A 20,436-nucleotide genomic window follows, 5' to 3' on the forward strand; every position below is an offset into this window, starting at 1 on the left:
GTAGCTTTACAAAATGGCGGATGACGTGTCAACGTCACCATGCACCGCGATGACGAAGAGGTTGCTCCGCGTAGCGTATAGGGAATAAGAGATGCTGGTTACCAACACGGGTGGTTGCTAGGAGAAAGAGAGTCGTCAGCATATTTGGATGACGGTGTAGGACGGAACAACAGAGTCCGAGGGTTGATAGGTTGCAGTTCTAAAGGCAACACCGGGAACTGATTCAACGATAAATAAAAGTCAATTCTTTAAAATACAGTCATTCATGTTTCATCCCAAAACCACACACTGAGTTACATCCAACAAGACTCAGATAAGGTGTGGTTGATGAAGCCAACACGTTGAAGTTAATCTTATGAGAAATGAGAAATCAGTATTAAAAATACAGAGTCACACCCAGACATAAAGGCACTCCAAATATCATCACACCTTGCCGGTATATAAATAAAGATGTGAATACCTTAAAAAGGTGAAAGGTGCTTGATATTGAGTCAATTTTGGGTCCAGAATGCAGCGTCAAGGAGCAAGGTAAATGAATCTTGAAATCCAAATAAAACTGTTGAGTTGAGGTTTCTAGGCGTGGGTGAAGTCCAATCGTCTCCAAAATGTAGTATTATCCATGAAATGATGAACAAGCAGGCAGAGATAATTTTAAAGAGAGTTTATTGTAAACTCTACGATAGAGACCTCATCCTCTGAAGTCAAGCAGGCAACTGACTCAGCTTGAGGTTTAAAAATCTAATATAAACACATTCTACATTGGAACTCCAAGCACATGCAAGTGGCACATCCCAAGTCACATGTAAAAGGATGGAGAATACCACACAGTGCCTATACTTTATGACCACCCACAAGGACGCTTCACGTTGGGATGTGCTTCTGTAAGAGTCCATCTGGTTGCATGGCATGTATCACATTCACTGCATCTTCGATGTCATCTTCATCCATGCCCCTTCATCCTCTGGACTTCTGTGGCATGGCAAGTTCAAAATATCACAAACCTTTCATAATAAATTAGGAAGGATAAATATTGCTAAAATGTATTAAAGAAATATGTCAGAAGTGTAAATGATAGAAAGTTAGCTAAATGTTTCACAAGAATTCATTCCGTGGTTCATTGCTAAATAAATAAGCATACTGAAAACAAAATGAAGTTGATTGACAATACATTAGATTTGGCCTAACATTAGCAATCAATGCCACCTCATCACTATACATGCTATCCATACCATGAAGTTAATAATACTCAAACAGCAGTTCATTAGCACCTAGGAGTTAGGTTGGAGAAAGAATGTATTGGTCGTAATGGAACATCAAGCTATTACTCTAAGTCAAATTATCTTTATCAAACATATGAGGAGGGGAACGCAGACAGTTGAAATGAGTAGCTTGAACAAAGATTCTAACAGAGTTGAGGGGCTCTATGCAATATAGGCACCTCTATAGTAGACCAGGTATACAGACATAATATTGAATCAAAAATATAGAATAGCACTAATATCGAAGTCAAAATATAGAATGGACAAAATTTTGAATGGACAGAATATAGTGGTGACAAATGTCGAATTGAAGGTAAGTAATGTAATATCGATTTTTAAAATATAGAAAGTTAAAATATTGAAGTATATAATACAGGTATTAAAATATATGGAATTTTTAATATTATCAAATTTTTTAAAATGTTTTATTATGTTATTTATTTTTTGCGTAATTTAATTCTGTAGCGGGTTGTGAGTTTATAGGGGAATAGGGTGGGAAGTAATTTAATTGTAATTAATTAAATATATTAATTCATTTATTGCTATTTATTTTGAATTAATTGGTAATTAATTATTAATGTGTAATCAATTAACTTTTAATTGGTAATTTATTTTTATTTCGTAACTAATTTTTATTAATTGATTACTTGATAACTATGTTAATTTTATTAATTTATTTTCCGTAGCGGGTTGTGGGTTTATAGGGGAAGAGGGTGGGAAGTAATTTAATTGTAATTAATTTATTTTGTTAATTTATTTATTGGTATTAATTTTGAATTAATTGTTAATTCATTTTAAATTGGTAAATAATTAATTTGTAATTGTTAATTAATTTTTATTAATTTATTAATTGATAATTATGTTAATTTAATTAATTTATTTTCCGTAGCTAGTTGTGGGATTATAGGGGAATAGGGTGGGCAGTAATTTAATTGTAATTAGTTAAATATGTTAATTTATTTATTGGTATTTATTTTGAATTAATTGTTAATTAGTTATTAATTTGTAATTAATTAATTTTTAATTGGTAAGTAATTTTTATTAATTGATTAATTGATAATTATGTTAATTTTATTAATGTATTTTCCGTAGAGGGTTGTGTGTGGTGATAAGGGACTAGGGTGGGAAGTAATTTAAATGTAATTAAATAAATCATTTTTTTTATTTATTGGTATTGATTTTTAATGTATTGTTAATTAATTGTTAATTGGTAATTAATTTGTATTAATATGAAAATACTTTTAATAACTAATATGTATTTGTATTTTTAATTGATTAATTTTTACATAATATTAAGTTGGCAATTTATTTTAATACATTTTTTATTTGGATTGATATTGAATTTATTTTTATTAATATATTAAATCTTTACTTTCCCTACTGTTAAACTCACTAGAGTGTGAACAGTAATGTTTATCCCTACGCTATCCAACGCTTTCCCTACTGTTGCACTCTCTGGAGTGGGAATAGTAATTTTTACCCCTATGCTATGCAACGCTTTACCTACTGTTGCCCTCTCTGGAGTGGGAATAGTAATTTTTAACCCTACGCTATCCAACGCTTTCCCTACTGTTGCACTCACTGGAGTGGGAATAGTAATTTTTACCCCTACGCTATCCAACGCTTTCCCTACTGTTGCACTCTCTGGAGTGGTAATAGTAATTTTTACCCCTACGCTATCCAATGCTTTCCCTACTGTAGTACTCTCTGGAGTGGGAATAGTAATTTTTACCCCTACGGTATCCAATGCTTTCTCTACTATTGCATCCCGTGGAGTGGGAATAGTAATTTTTACCCCTACGCTATCCAACGCTTTCACTACTGTTGCACTCTCTGGAGTAGAAATAGTCATTTTTACCCTCCTGCTATCCAACGCTTTCCCTACTGTTGCACTCTCTGGAGTGTGAATAGTAATTTTTACCCCTACGCTATGCAACGCTTTCCCTACTGTTGCCCTCTCTGGAGTGGGAATAGTAATTTTTACCCCCACGCTATCCAACGCTTTCCCTACTGTTGCACTCACTGGAGTGGGAATAGTCATTTTTACCCCTACGCTATCCAACGCTTTCCCTACTGTTGCACTCTCTGGAGTGGTAATAGTAATTTTTACCCCTACGCTATCCAATGCTTTCCCTACTGTAGTACTCTCTGGAGTGGGAATAGTAATTTTTACCCCTACAGTATCCAATGCTTTCTCTACTGTTGCACCCCATGGAGTGGGAATAGTAATTTTTACCCCTACGCTATCCAACCCTTTCCCTACTGTTGCACTCTCTGGAGTAGGAATAGTAATTTTTACCCTACCGCTATCCAACGCTTTCCCTACTGTTGCACTCTCTGGAGTGTGAATACTAATTTTTACCCTCCCGCTATCCAACGCTTTCCCTACTGTTGCACACACTGGAGTGGGAATAGTAATTTTTACCCCTACGCTATCCAACGCTTTCCCTACTGTTGCACTCACTGGAGTGGGAATAGTCATTTTTACCCTCCCGCTATCCAACGCTTTCCCTACTGTTGCACTCACTGGAGTGGGAATAGTAATTTTTACCCTTACGCTATCCAACGCTTTCCCTACTGTTGCACTCACTAGATTGGGAATACTAATTTTTAGCCCTACGCTATCCAACGTTTACCCTACTGTTGCAGTTGCTGGAGTGGTGATAGTAAATGTTACCGTCCCGCTATCCTACGGTAAAATTATTGTATATTTTTTATTAATAGTATGTTAATATATATGTGTTAAAAAATAAAATTGTATGTTTCTTTTTTTTACTTAAATTAAATATTTAATAATTTTAAGGTTATTTATGTATGTTTTAGTTAATTATATTTATTATTTAATTAATTTTAAATTACTTTTAAGACATTTGATAAAAAATCGATATTTTCACTAACTATATATATATTTTTTCAATATTTTTGATTCAATATTTTTGTACTTACCTGTTTGTAGATAGGACTTCAATATTTTTGGCTTTCTATATTTTGTCATCGATATTTTGGGTATTCTATATTTCTGTATTTGATATTTTGTCAGTGATCCTTAGGTGTACAGATCCCACCTAGGTAATTCAGGTGACATGACCTCAGCTATACAGTCTGTTTCTGCTCTATCCCCGAGCAGGGGATAAGAGAGAGAATGTGATTTTAAACCATCCCACATATACATTATTATGTATACTAAACAAGCAAAGCAGATAATCTCTAACAGAAAGAAATAAGGACATTCCAAGTAGGGGGAAAACTGATGAAAAATAGGTTTTCCATTTGCAATGAATAAACCCCAGTGAAAGAAATGATGAGATACTGACTCCTTTAAACAGAATCAGAGTTTCCAAGAGGACCCTTTGATATATGGAATTCAAATGAATGTGTTTTCCTGCCTCAAGAAATCAGACACGATGAAGGGGGGTATTTCACAAATCTGAATCCCAGGAGAACTATGTTAATACAGACCAATACGTACCATTCTCTAGACCTATAAAAATAAAATTACAGAGTAGTTCAATGATGTTCTAAGGGGGTCATGTATTGCTTAAGGATATTATGTTTATGGATAGACTTTTCAGAGAAATAAATCATGGAGAATGTGTCAAGTGGGAGGCAAGATGGCGGTCACGCCAGTGACTGAGTGAGACAGGCTATGTACACCTTCCGCTGTTAACCCCCCTGTTTAACCTTCTGGCGGCTACAAAAAGTAAGGAACACCGCTGGAACACCGTCAGACCATTGGGGAATGCTTTGGTTCTTGCTTCACCTATATCGGAAAGGATTCCTGCGGTTTCCGCGTGCTGCACTTCACCGCATGTGTTGGTCGAGCTTTGGCGCGCTTGGTTTTCGGCAGCGAGAGGTGGTGGTTATGGCCAAAGCTGGGGTTCAGGCAGAGGGTCTACTGGAAAACCAGGACCGGAACGTGCAGCCAGTAATGGTACCTAAGATCACCAAGGGCCCTAAGACTCGGGCGGCTGCTGCCGCCACTTCGACTCCCCATATACATGTGTCAGCCTCTGCTGGTAACGTATGCACCGGTGCTGCTGGCGTATGTCAGGAAAAGGTTACCTCTCCTTTGGGGACCACCCGGACTGTAGATGGCAGCGCTGTGAATCTAAAAGTTCCGGGGATCTTTGAAAAGTCACAAATGAAAGGTAAGGGCCTGGATACTGTCTCCCTGGAGGGGTAGTAACCTCTCCATTTGCTGATAAAGTACCAAATGTACCTGCATTATCGACAGACATATCCGTGCCCAGTACAAATCAGAATTCACCCCTTTTGTCAACACAGCAAGGGGCAACAGGGTTAACAGTGAATACAGAGACTATATGTGTGTCAAATTTAGGATGTTGTAATGAAGGAGCCGGATTAGACACTTGCCCAAATGAAAGATCCCCAGGTGGGAATCATAATCACAATATGGATAAGGCTAATGAGTGAGAAATGGCAGCTTTTTTTCAGCAGACACCGGGGGCCCTAGCTAAACTTCAGGGGGTTCGGCCCTCAACGATGGCCGGTGGGAATCCTGGAGAAGCACAACAATAGATTGGTGCTAATATGGAAAATCTTGGTAGAGATGTGGCAAAAGATGTTGACTCTGGAGACTTCGTGGAAAATTTTATTCGAGGTCAGAGCCATCAAATTCCTCAGAGAATTAAAGTGTTGGAGGAGACTGGGCAGATGATAGAAGTATGACTAGCTCGGTCCTGCAGGATGATGATGAAATCAGCTTGACAGCTTCTGCTGATAAAGGAAGGTGCCGAAGGCAAGGGAAGTATCCAAATCAGTGTCTAAGGACGGACCCAATAAAGCTCGGCCACTAGTGTGGGACTACTCATTTTCTCCACAACCTGGGGAGATGAATGGCGGTCTGGGTGGATGCATTGGAGCAAATGGAGAGACCAATAGTTCTGGTGTCTTGACAAAGAAGGAGGTCACCTTGTCTACTATCTACCAAGCCATAATGACACATCTAGAGGAGACTAAAGCAGAGGGAGTACGCACACAGGGCGCAGTCCGCAAACTTCAAATTACGGTGCGTTGTGTCATTAAGACTTGAACAGAGATGTCTGCTAGGATCAGGGAAGCGAAGGCAAGAATTTCTATAATCGAGGATGAGATTGTGCAGCAGAAAGCGGATGTGACTTCTCTACATTCTTTGAAGGATGATATCAATTGGAAGCTCATTGATATAGAGAATCGCTCTAGAAGGAACAATTTACGGGTACTTGGTGTTCCTGAAGGAAAAGAAGGCAAAAATTAAGTATGGGCGAATTTTGCGAATCTCGCGTTCGCGAATTTTGCGGATTTGCGAACTCGCAATCTGCAAAATCCGTGAATTCTCGAGAATTTGCGGATTTTTTTTTTGTGTTTGAAGGATTTCTGCCAGTTCGTGAGGGTTTTGTACCAGTTCGCAATTGCGAACTTACATTTCGGCTCGCAACCGTCGCGATTATGTTGTTTCTACGTCTGGTTCATCATCACAGGTTCCCAGCACCCTCTGTTTCACCACTGCCACCCTCTGTTACATCAATGCCACCCTCTGGTTCATCATCACTGTAGATTATGGGGGGGAAAAGCAAGTACACCAGCCCTGCTTCAACTGACATGAATTAATTTGGGGTTAGTTTATTAATGTGTCACTGTTTTAAAATTCCAGTCTGGCACCTGCTTCCTTATCTGTAATTTGCTTTCTGTTGCAGTGCATTTTTTTTTCCAGGACCTTTGTGGCCTACTTGTAGCTATTCTATGAGCCTGCTGTGAGGGTCAGAGCAGGGTCATACAATTGTTGCAACTAGCAACTGAACTCTGGAGGGGCCCCAGTCAGGAAGCACTACAGGGAATTGTTACAAATGATGAGTTTGAACTCTTGCACCTGCCGAGTGCTTTCAGTTTTGCAAAACTCGTTTTACTGCAATTTCGCGGAATTTGCGGGGCGCGAACACTCGCGAGATCGGATTTGGAAGCCGCGAATTCGTGCGAATATGCAATTTGTTTTTTTGCGGCGTGTTAGTTCGCAAGGTTTTGTGCGTTTTTGCGAGCCGCTCGTAGCGCAAGGCGCGAAGTTACCCTCGCGGTCGTTCAAGGGTGCGGCCATCTTGTTTGCCTGACGTATTTCCGTTTCCGGGCGCGAAGTGTAATCTCGCAAAGTGTGTGGCTTGCCAGTACAGTTTCGCGAATGTTCGCAAGGAAAATCTCACGCGAACTTACCCGCGCAGTCGTGAACGGGCGCGGCCATCTTGTTTCTCATTTATTGCTATGGTTCTGGGCATGGTCTTTGTATCCTCTCTAAATCTCTGCCATCCTTTGCTTGTTTGAAGTTTTTTTTGATCTATTTTACTTATTATCTATACCTCTATTTTTCTAGCCCTATATTTTTGTGTTTACTGCTACTTTTGGTTAATTTGAAACTACTTTTTTAAACTCTTTTCTTTTCTTCTCTTCCCTATTCTATTTTCTTTATTCCTTTCCGCCCAGACCATGGTGAAGGGAGCCGGGAAGCATCCCGAGAAGGGGAAGGGTCCCGCACCCCGTGTCCGGCTCCCGTTCGGGCGTTTGAGGGGGGAGGAGGTCGTACCCAGGGAGATCTTTAGCCCGGAGGAGGTGGGCCAACTCATTTTTTATGTTCAGCGCCGCCTCCCCAGGACCATCATGGGAGGCGGCAAGATCAGTGCCGGGTACGGGATCCGGGAGCGCCGGAAGCGGTGGGAGAAGGTGTGCCAGGCCATTTACCACCACTCTCGGGTCTGGCGCACCTACAACCAGGCCACCCACCGCTGGACGGATGTCCTGACCCGTGAGCGAGATCTGCTCGACCTCCTTGGCCTTGAGATCCCCGGGCTTGGTGAGTAGTAGTAGCTATTTCTTTACTACTATGTTTTCTCCTGCTGTGTTATTATATTGCAAATTTTTGTTTTTTACCAAGAGCAATAATGCTGCTCATTACATTGTAGGTAAATTATATTTCAAAATCTTCTGTGCATTTCAGGTACAATGCTCTCCTTCTTCTCAGTAGTGTTGCTACTATGCTTATTTGTTTTAGATTTTGTGTTCATTTCATTGGGCTGTGAAATTATGTATGAGTGTAGTTTAAAGAACTGCGTAATGCTACACACTAAGGTTCAGATTTTTAAATACCGGCGCATCCCTGCAAAGTAGCAGGGATGCGCCAGTAATTGTGCGTCACGCCACCATCACCCATGGTGCGCCGTATTTACAATGCGGCGCACCATGGGCCCAAAACGTCACCAAAGCGTTACGCATCTGTGCCGTAAAGGCGGCGCATTGCTGGAGTTGTGTTGCAACGATGGTGCAGCTCCATCAATGCTCTGGGGTGCCCTATCTCCCCAATGCTGCGTCAAGCTGTACGTCTGCTTCAAGCAGGCGCAGCGTTTGAGTCACGCATCATTGTCCTCAAAGTGACTGATTGAAATCTTGTAGATTTCCCTCAGCCACTTTTAGGATGCGTTCCTGCGCAGGAACGCCCTCCCTTGCGCCGGACCGCCCCCTATTGGCGCAGGGCTTTACAACATGATGCATCTCCCATATGCGTCACGTTGTTAATATACGCCGCACCATTGCGCCTCTTTTGTGCTGCCGCTGTGTCACAAAAGTCACGCAACAATGGAGAAAAAAAAGAGCCGCAAGGGGCTTCTAAATCAGCCCCTACAGACTCAAGTCCAGTCCTTCCTTTGTACACATGGCGATAAGAAGAAATAGTGGTGGTGGATTGATAGTTTGAGTATTTTAATGACTGGTTATTGTAGTAGGAAACTTTAGTGTTGTCGCTGATCTTCAATCACGATGGACTTTGGCTGTCACTTCGCGTGCTGCGGACTGCTGCCTGCCAATCCTAGGCAAACCTTTTTAGTACTTTGTTTAGTGAGTTACATAAGGTAATTTCCAATTCGACGGTCCGCAAATCAAGCAATACTAAAGTAATAACGTAGTCGACCACATGAGATTGGTCAATAATATATCCCGTGGAGTAGTTGTCTATTTGCTATTTCGCAAAAATATTTTGTTAGTTCTTTTGAAATGTTTGATTTGGTTGACAAATATCATCCATGTTTTCTGTTTTTCTTTCTTCCATGTTGTACATCAGCTTCCCCCAGGGGCAAGAGGAGGACACAGGAGGAGGAGGAGGAGGGTGCTGTTGACGATGCAGGCCAGGACCGGGCAGGCGAGGGCTCCTTTGCTGGCCCCAGTAAGTTTTAATTTTAATATAGAGTACTTATTTTTTCCTAGCGTTCCTCATTCGATTTTTTCTAAATCGTCTTTGATCTTCTTGTAGACAGGATCTAAATTCTTATCCTGCCTCGACTATGACTCCGTGTGGTATTACTAGATTATTCTTATTAGTCTGTCTGTGTAGCTAACTAAGATTGCACATTTGGCATTTCCATTGGACTCCCATTCTAGTCAGCAATAGCTCTATGCACTGAGTGCAGTCCTCTGGGATTGTCCATAATGTCTTTTCAAGTATTCTAAATGTTTATGCTTTGACAATTGCCAACAATAAAAAGGTGAATGACCACCAAGAAAGAATAAGATACTACTTTACTTTTGGTTTGGATAGGAGGACAATCCATTCTACTACTGTTGCAGGGACAAATCTGCACAAACAGAACTATGGACACTAAATAATGCATTGCTTAGCTTATCAATTATAATAGGTGCTGTTAGACTTTCCACATACCTCAGTGATAACAGACTTTGTAGTTGAACCCCCAATCTCCTTACTGACTAGATAGTGTGGCAGAGTCATTTAGCTCCCAAAGTTACCGATGGCAGAGGCACGGACTTATGCTTGCAAAAATTCCAAAACCTTTAGCTCATCCACTCTAGTCTGGAGGACCAAAAACCACAGAGTCTATTTAAGTTTAAAAGCTTTATTAAAAGTAAACACATTTATTGAAATCAAGTTTGTCATAAAAGTAAACGTTTAACTGGAAATGGAAAAGTGCTTAGTGCTGACGATTAATTGGACACATTTCTTGTGGTCGAGCCGTGCTCTCACCTGGTTTGAACTTGATCCTGCTCGTGTTCTTAGAGGTCAAGCTTCTGTCTATTAGGAGAAAAAGTGGTGCGTGTTAAAAAATAAAAAGCAAGCATTCATCAGTTGTGCCAAAAAGTACAGCAAAACAACAGCCTTCCCTGGAAAAAGGGACATTTTTACTTTAGAGTAGACAGTCACAAATTATTAAATTGTATATTGTTTTTTTCACATTTCTTTTTTCCTCCTAGACCAAATATTATATAGTAGTGAGTGGTGTATTCTAACATTATTAAATGTACTTTGTAGGTGGAACATCTGGAGGCGGGGCCAGCGTTGAGGTGGTGGTGGCATTGGACGAGGACAACTCTGGGGAGGAGGCGGTGGAAGTGCCGGACAAATCTGTGGGGGATGACACGGTGGTGGCGGGCAGAGGTAAGCTATACATTCCTTACTCATTTGAGATTGAAGACTGCAGAGTGTGCTCTCTGCACGGGTGTATTATAAATAAACCAGGTAGTAGCCTCCTCTTAATGTACTTCGACTTAGCTGTGAAGTTTTTGGCGAGAAGAATCCCAATCAGATCTGAGGTGAACTTGATGGAAGGGATGAACGAAAAGCGAAAGAAGGGTGTAAGTAAGTGTGGAAGGACGAGAAATGTAATGATGACTGGCAAAGAAGAATGATATGTGTTTGCTTGGTCCCCGAGGTGCCTGGGAAGGAAAGAATATGGTATGGTGCATGGCTGGGTGAATGATGAAGCAAGGATGGGTGGAAGGAGAACAGCCTGGGTGGGTGAAACAGAAACTGTATGTGTACATAAACTTTGAATGGATGGATGCCTGGATCATTCATGGTACTATCTGACTCTTAGATAGCATATGTGTATCTAGAGAGAGTAGACGGTCACTGGATGAACTAAGTGTTACTTTGAAGAGCATGTTACACCGCACCCGCACGTCCGTTCCAGTGTAGGAAAGGCAAGGAAAAGAAGTTGTAATTTTGTCCAAATACTACCATGAATAGTAGCAGTAGTTTGTATTGCAACTGCAAGCACAGCATATATCCGGTTATTACGGTGGACACTCCCTACCTCTCTTAATAACTTTAGTTTAGTAGTAGTACGTCATTCATGTGTGGGTGTATCACTGTTCACTCAATAAAAAGCAAAGCACCTAAAGTCATCCCATTTGTAATCAAATACATCCCATGTGAAGTGATAGATAATCCGATTATTTAGCTTCTTCATTTTCCTTTTCTAGTACTCATTTGCACTGCAGGGTGAAAGTTAAATTAATTAAGCAGTAGCCCTTTTAACAGAGTATTCTCAGTGCCACCCGTAATAGAAAAGTAAGAGCTTCACCACCTGCATGTACTGGACCGGTACAGTAACGCAAGTCTGTCTCACTCACCATGGTGTGCGTCTGTTTTTCTCGGTGCAAGTTCACTGCGCTGGCAAATACATCCCATGTGAAGTGATAGATAATCTGATTATTTAGCTTCTTCATTTTCCTTTTCTAGTACTCATTTGCACTGCAGGGTGAAAGTTAAATTAATTAAGCAGTAGCCCTTTTAACAGAGTATTCTCAGTGCCACCCGTAATAGAAAAGTAAGAGCTTCACCACCTGCATGTACTGGACCGGTACAGTAACGCAAGTCTGTCTCACTCACCATGGTGTGCGTCTGTTTTTCTCGGTGCAAGTTCACTGCGCTGGCATTATGCCGGCTTGCATAAGATAACGTACCAATTTTCCTAAACAAGAGAGAAGAAGAAGAATAAGACTGGTGTACTGTCATAGTCGACTGTAATGGAAGTCCATAGTGCTTGTAGAATTTGTTCCTTAAACCCCCACTAATGTTAGAGCAAGGATGAAGAAGTCGGAGGTTACATAGATACTGTCCTCAATAGTTATGTACTGTGCTTTCAATTTGCTACTTGTACTGTGACAACTTTCTGCTCAATCATTTTGTGTTAATCTTAAGGAGCATTGGTTACAGACTATGTCTTTCTTTCTTCATGTAGTTGCTCCTTCCAAATCCAAGAGACCATCAAGGAGGAAGGAGCTGGCTCGAATGGCCCGGCAACGGAGGCTGGATGCCACTGTCGCTGAATATCGGCGGCTGGTGGCCCTGGAGGAGGAGGAGCCGCAGTCTGGTACAACAACAACGTCCACAGGGACAGCTGCATCCTCCTCCGTGCGGGCAGCCAGCGCAGTGCTCCAGCGGTACGGAGCCGGGCTACCAAAGCCAAACGCCACCGCCGAGCAGCAAAGACAGCAGCTGCCCCCCACAGGATTTGCAAGGCACACCGGCGCCGCTTATCCCTCAGACTGTCCTACCTGGAGCAGGAGGTCCTGAACTATCAGAACTTGGTGGAGGGCCTCCGCTTCGAACTTGCCACCCTCCGCAAGGAGCATGATGCCCTGGCTGCTAAAGCCAACAGCACCCTGCCATAGTGTCCCTTGCCCCTTTTTTAGAGACTTTTGGGGGGTGGGAATTGGGAGTTGGGTTTTTTGGGGACTTTTGAAGGACAATCGTTGGGGTTAGGGAGGGTCTTGCGGGAGATTATTTTGTTAGGGCTATAAAAATATACTTTTTGAAACTTTATCTGACCATACCTGTTTTTTACTGCTTTTGAGTCTGGTGGGTGGGGGTTTAACAGTAAGTTTGTTTTCCTGAATAGTCCTAGGACTTTAGTAGTACTATTGTCAATCTCTCGTCTCTCCTAATACTCCATTATACTACCTCCAACCAAACGCCTATCTAATTTCTGTTTGCAAGTAGGGCTAGGCCCAGGGCTGGCTCCACGGGAAACAGCGAATAAGGTTGGCAATCCTGGGCGGATAAAATTTCCTCATAGCGGTGGTACTAGTGGTGTGACACAGTGGCAGTTGCATGCCTATGAAAAAAAAGAAAATGAAATCTGGTTTGTCCTCCTGAGCAATACAACGGTACAATAGAGAATATAGCAGGTGACAGTACACTAGAACAGTGCCACATTGTAGCCTAACAAATGGTAAAGTATAACTACTAATTCGGTTGAAGTTCTTTGACATTGGCCATGGGTCTTTGTCAAGCAGAGTAAGAATATATCCTCGGATTTCTTCACCAGCCTGTTGGTATCACCTTATCCTCCCCAGCAAGTGTGTGGATTTATTGCTGTAATTTAGTCACACATCAATCAAAACCACACAGCCCGGGGGAAGAGGGTTAGGGTTTGAAAAATGGATGGGTACGGGGGTTTTTGGGAAAGGTTTTGGGAGACAAGAAAAAATAGCACAGCATGGACAAACAATTGTGAACATAAACAAATCTTTGGGTACAAACCTATCCATCAATCTTTGAAAGTGCATGCACTACTGCATGCATGTCAGTGAAAAGTAAGTAGTACTTTCGACAACTGTGGAAGAAAGAATGCAACAGTACAGGGCGTGTGTGGAATTATTGATAACTATATTCAACATAAGGTCTCTGTTGCCAGATACCTCAGAGCCTTGCTGGTCACTATAAATCCATTCACAACACTCAATGGGGTTGGTCTGGAAGGTATAGTAGATAGAAACGGAGAAATTGCTCTTTTTCTAGGTGTCCCCTCACTCACCAGGGTTGCCCCTTGGTGACATGCTTCATCATTGGGGCCATCCCAGTCCTCTACGGGCTGGGGCGTGCTGCGACTTGCGAATTACGTAGGAGCACTTACAAATGACTATGTGTGGTGCAGATGTGATAGTGGAGTGGACTAAGTGATGTGTTAAGGGATCAATTTAGAAGCAGAGAGAGATCCAAGAAATGCAGTCACAGTCATAAAAAAACACAATGGATACTGTATCTGTATGTTGTTGTAGTTGTCCTGTTGAAATTGGTAAGTAAGTTGCATGCAGAAAAAAATTCCTCCTATTAGCGGCACTCCTCCATTGCAGCTGACGCTTCGTCCATCGATGTTGGTCGCCAGAAGACACCCTGTAAAAAAAGCACAGCATGGACAAACAATTGAACATAAACAAATCTTTGGGTACAAACCTATCCATCAATCTTTGAAAGTGCATGCACTACTGCATGCATGTCAGTGAAAAGTAAGTAGTACTTTCGACAACTGTGGAAGAAAGAATGCGACAGTACAGGGCGTGTGTGGAATTATTGATAACTATATTTAACATAAGGTCTCTGTTGCCAGATACCTCAGAGCCTTGCTGGTCACTATAAATCCATTCACAACACTCAATGGGGTTGGTCTGGAAGGTATAGTAGATAGAAACAGAGAAATTGCTCTTTTTCTAGGTGTCCCCTCACTCACCAGGGTTGCCCCTTGGTGACATGCTTCATCATTGGGGCCATCCCAGTCCTCTACGGGCTGGGGCGTGCTGCGACTTGCGAATTACGTAGGAGCACTTACAAATGACTATGTGTGGTGCAGATGTGATAGTGGAGTGGACTAAGTGATGTGTTAAGGGATCAATTTAGAAGCAGAGAGAGATCCAAGAAATGCAGTCACAGTCATAGAAAAACACAATGGATACTGTATCTGTATGTTGTTGTAGTTGTCCTGTTAAATTTGGTAAGTAAGTTGCATGCAGAAAAAATTCCTCTTATTAGCGGCACTCCTCCATGCCATCTGACGCTTCGTCCATCAATGTTGGTGACCAGAAGACACCCTGTCCACTGCCTGCCTGGCAGATGCTGAATTGCGGCTCGCTAATGTGAAGCCTGACTCCATCCTTTTTTCCCCATTGCACAGACTGAAACCCGGCCTGTAATTATTCAACGAAAAACAGGAAGTGATATAATATTACAACACCACTGATAAATAAATATAAGGTATGTAGCCTGTGGAGTGCAAAAAGCCACACTTTGATTTTCCTAGTAGACAGTACAATATTTTTGAAAGTGCGTACTCTGTCTGAGTCACCTTTTGAAGGATACCTAAGTATGGGCAAATTAATGTAGCGGATCTTTCCCCTCAAGCTAGGGGTACTGTAACCTGTGTTTTAGAACAAAATTAGATCTTCCCAGCAGTGCTCCCACCCAGACCCTTACTAAAGCCAGTCGCAAAAATGTAGAAGACCCCCAATCAAATCTCAAAAAACGAGGCCTAGCAGAAAACTGGTGACAAAACGTACTTTGAAAGTAAAAGTAGGCCCAAATACCCCCTTACCCAACGTGGATTGCATTCAAACCACTTGCAAGCAACCAAGCAAAAGTATCCATAGCCAGCATCGCTCCAAGACTCGAAAACCCCCCCACCCAAACACATGCAATAGAAATACTGCTAACCCTAACGAACCCTAAGTTAAGAATAGTGGCAAAGGCTTTCTTTAACTATGCCAAATCCTCTCTTTCCCACCATGGATTTTCTTCAAATGACTTGCAACCAAAATTACACATTCTCACAAGTGCTGTAAGACCCCAGAACTCAGTTGCGAAAATCTAGAATACCCCGAAACGCATGCAATCCTGCTGCTAGGGCTAACCCTAACGAACCCTAAGTTACAAAAAGTGCCAAAAGGCTTTTCCGCGTGGATTTTGTCCCAACCACTTCTATCCGGTATTAGACCTTCCCAGGAATGCCCCACCCGCCAAAAAGCATAACACCCCCAAACAGGCCAAAAGCAACATCTCCTACTTACAATATTTCTCGGCCTTCGGTCCGAACGCGCTGTGTAGCTAGGCCATAAGTCCAGTTTGCACATCGGATTTCCTGAAAAGCAAATGCAATCAAGATTGGAGTGTCCCAGCAGTGCTCACAGACCCCGAAACTCACCCACAAACAGACGGAACCCCCCCTAAGAGCACCTCAAAGGCAAGCAAATCAGCAAAACCACAAAAAAAATTCTGCCTCGGATTTGGTCCAAACCACTTTTATCCGGTATTAGAGGTTCCCAGCAATGGCCCCAGAGCCGTCAACCCAGGAGAAAACGAGTAGAAGACCCCCAAACAGCCAAAGAGCAAAAGTACAAAAATGGGGACTTAGTCATTTTTTTCCAAATTTCCCAAATCACTCCGCGCGCGCTCTGCAGCTAGGCCCTAACTCCCCTCTGCCACCATGGATTTGCTTCAAACCTCTTGCAAAGTAAAGTATCCATAGCCAGCAGTGCTCCCAGACCCCGAAACCCACCCACAAACACCAGGAAGCCCCCCAAACAGGCCCCCGAAAACGCTACATTGAGCAAAATGTCAGAAATAGCAAAAAGAAAATCGGCGTGGATTTTGTCCCAACCACTTCTACCCAGTATTAGACATTCCCAGGAATGCCCCAAGACCCGCCAAAAAGCATAACACCCCCAAGCAGGCCAAAAGCAACATCTCCTACTTACAATATTTCTCGGCCTTCGGTCCAAACGCGCTGTGTAGCTAGGCCATAAGTCCGGTTTGCCACCACGGATTTCCTGAAAAGCAAATGCAATCAAGATTAGAGTGTCCCAGCAGTGCTCACAGACCCCGAAACTCACCCACAAACAGACGGAACCCCCCTAAGAGCACCTCAAAGGCAAGCAAGTCAGCAAAACCACAAAAAAAATTCCGCCTCGGATTTGGTCGAAACCACTTTTATCCGGTATTAGAGCTTCCCAGCAATGGCCCCAGAGCCGTCAACCCAGGAGAAAACGAGTAGAAGACCCCCAAACAGCCAAAGAGCAAAAGTACAAAAATGGGGACTTAGTCATTTTTTTCCAAATTTCCCAAATCACTCCGCGCGCGCTCTTCAGCTAGGCCCTAACTCCCCTCTGCCACCATGGATTTGCTTCAAACCTCTTGCAAAGTAAAGTATCCATAGCCAGCAGTGCTCCCAGACCCCGAAACCCACCCACAAACACCAGGAAGCCCCCCAAACAGGCCCCCGAAAACGCTACTTTGAGCAAAATGTCAGAAATAGCAAAAATAAAATCGCCGTGGATTTTGTCCCAACCACTTCTACCCGGTATTAGACCTTCCCAGGAATGCCCCAAGACCCGCCAACCCACCCGCCAAAAAGCATAACACCCCCAAACAGGCCAAAAGCAACATCTCCTACTTACAATATTTCTCGGCCTTCGGTCCAAAGGCGCTGTGTAGCTAGGCCATAAGTCCGGTTTGCCACCACGGATTTCCTGAAAAGCAAATGCAATCAAGTATAGAGTGTCCCAGCAGTGCTCACAGACCCCGAAACTCACCCACAAACAGACGGAACCCCCCCTAAGAGCACCTCAAAGGCAAGCAAGTCAGCAAAACCACAAAAAAAATTCCGCCTCGGATTTGGTCCAAACCACTTTTATCCGGTATTAGAGCTTCCCAGCAATGGCCCCAGAGCCGTCAACCCAGGAGAAAACGAGTAGAAGACCCCCAAACAGCCAAAGAGCAAAAGTACAAAAATGGGGACTTAGTCATTTTTTTCCAAATTTCCCAAATCACTCCGCGCGCGCTCTGCAGCTAGGCCCTAACTCTCCTCTGCCACCATGGATTTGCTTCAAACCTCTTGCAAAGTAAAGTATCCATAGCCAGCAGTGCTTCCAGACCCCGAAACCCACCCACAAACACCAGGAAGCCCCCAAACAGGCCCCCAAAAACGCTACATTGAGCAAAATGTCAGAAATAGCAAAAAAAAATCGGCGTGGATTTTGTCCCAACCACTTCTACCTGGTATTAGACCTTCCCAGGAATGCGCCAAGACCCGCCAACCCACCCGCCAAAAAGCATAACACCCCCAAAGAGGCCAAAAGCAACATCTCCTACTTACAATATTTCTCGGCCTTCGGTCCAAACGCGCTGTGTAGCTAGGCCATAAGTCCGGTTTGCCACCACGGATTTCCTGAAAAGCAAATGCAATCAAGATTAGAGTGTCCGAGCAGTACTCACAGACCCCGAAACTCACCCACAAACAGACGGAACCCCCCCTAAGAGCACCTCAAAGGCAAGCAAGTCAACAAAACCACAAAGAAATTTCCGCCTCGGATTTGGTCCAAACCACTTTTATCCGGTATTAGAGCTTCCCAGCAATGGCCCCAGAGCCGTCAACTCACCCGCAAAGAGGTAGAACAACACCCCCATAAGTGCTGAGTCTTTCTTCATTGGGCGTAAACCAGCCCTCTGCTTTGATGGAAATAGGAGTCTGGAGGAGGAGGATGGAGGAGCATGTTCTTCTGAACTTGTGAACCTGAGGAATGCAGACTGCGGCACCTTCAAATCAATAAGCAAACAAGTGAAGACAGTTCTGCTGATGGGCTTGTTTTTGTGATTAGGTGATTAAAGTTTGAATTATATTAACTGTGCACAACAAAGAAAGACAGACACACAGGAATAAAAGTGAATAAGGACGAACAAGAAAGTTATTGATTCATTGTCTCATTTTCAGGGCTCGGTATCATGGTCCATGAATAAGAACAAGGCTTCGTCATCATACTCTGCGAATTCAGGCAGGGTGAGCTCAGTGTCACCTGACAGAGAAGAAATTCCCTCATCTATGTTGCTGTCCACCTCGTCTTCATCCGGCGCGCTTTCTCGTACTCTGTAATCTGGTAGTATGAGGTGCTGATTCATCTTGATCATTGTTAACCTCTCCACATTTTTGGGCGAGAGGCGGCTCCGTTTGGAAGTTACAATGCCACCAGCAGCACTGAAAACACGTTCAGAAGACACGCTTGCGAGTGGGCAAGACAAGTAGTTTAAAGCCAGGTTGGAGAGCTGTGGCCACAATTCTTTTTTCACATGCCAATACGCCAATGGGTCAGCATTAACATAGACCTCTGTTGAGTCATTCAGATAGTCCTTCACCATCGAATCAAGGTTCTCCTCCAAGGTTCCTCCACTTTGCTTAGCTGTTGCTGTGACCTTTTGAGAACCAAACCCAAGCCGAGCTAGCCAATCCTCTTCAGCCTCCAATGTTACTGTTGTGTCTGGTGGTGCAGATGATCCGGTTGCCGGTCTCTTTAACGGCTGAGAGGTCACTTGTGCTGCAGCCACAGTTGCAGAAGTGGATTGTTGTGACTGGGGATGGCCTGCTGATGCTGATGTACTGCCTTTTCCTTCAATTTGTTGCCGTTCTCTTTCAAACCTACCTTGTAACATCTTCATCAGCAAAAGGAAAGAATGCTTGGCCTGCCAGCGCCTTTTTGTAGCATGGATCCAGAATAGTAGCACAAATGTAATGATGGTTTGAGTGGATCATTTTAAGACGTTCATCACCTTGTAGGTGTTCTAATAATTTCTCAGCCAGAACAAAAGGGTCTTGGTTTTTTTCATCTTTTTCAAACACAGAACACACCTAAATTCAGTTGGTGCTCCAGCATGTACAACAATGGGATAGCTTTTCCCAAATTACAGTCCTCCTTGCTGACTGCACGCGTGAAGAACTCAAAAGGACGAAGCATGCGTGTCAGGCTTTTAACTATGTTCCATTGCGCCGCACCCATCCTCAGGTCCTCCTTCTGAGCTGTACCCTGTGTTAAGAAATAGTGATCAAGTACCGTATACTGCTCATACAGACGCTCAAGCATGTAGAAGGTTGAGTTCCAACGTGTTACCACCTCCTGGATGAGTGCTTTCACTGGCATTTGACGTGCATATAGCAGGCTCCTCAGATGCTTCCGCGCCTTAAAAGAATGGCTGAAATGGTTGCACATTTTTCGGCAGGTGTCCACTACTCTGTACGCTGAACTGTCTTTATCACCCAAGAATTTTTTGACAACCAGGTTTATACAGTGCGCCAAACACGGCACTCTGAAATAGTCACCCAGCTGCATGGCCTTAACTATATTGGCGCCATTGTCCGTGGAAACATAACCAACCTGGCGTTTTTTTGGGGACAGCCAGTCAAGGACCTTTGTGTTAAAGACATCCAAAATGTTTTGTGCTATGTGACGTTTCTCCAAACCAAACATGGCTAGTGTTGCATGTTTCCGAGCAGCTTTAAAAACAATGTCCGGGTCAACACCTGCGTTTAGCTTTGCTTTAGCCCCTGAAAAAGAGACCCAGTGTGCAGTGATGCACATGTAATCAGCGCCTGCGCCACTGGTCCACATGTCTGTTGTCAGATGTATAGTGTGAACAGCACTCTTCTGCAAAGCTGCCCCAATCACCTCCAGATCATCTTCGTGTAGTGCTGGAACCGCAACTCGGGCAAAAAAAGAACCGGCTAGGAACCTTCCATTTAGGGCAGAGCGCTGCCACTAATTCTAGAAAACCAACCCCTTCTACAAAAGAAAAAGGGAGAAGGTCCAG

This window comes from Lissotriton vulgaris, chromosome 4_1 (assembly GCF_964263255.1).
Source record: "Lissotriton vulgaris chromosome 4_1, aLisVul1.2, whole genome shotgun sequence".
Taxonomy (NCBI): domain Eukaryota; kingdom Metazoa; phylum Chordata; class Amphibia; order Caudata; family Salamandridae; genus Lissotriton; species Lissotriton vulgaris.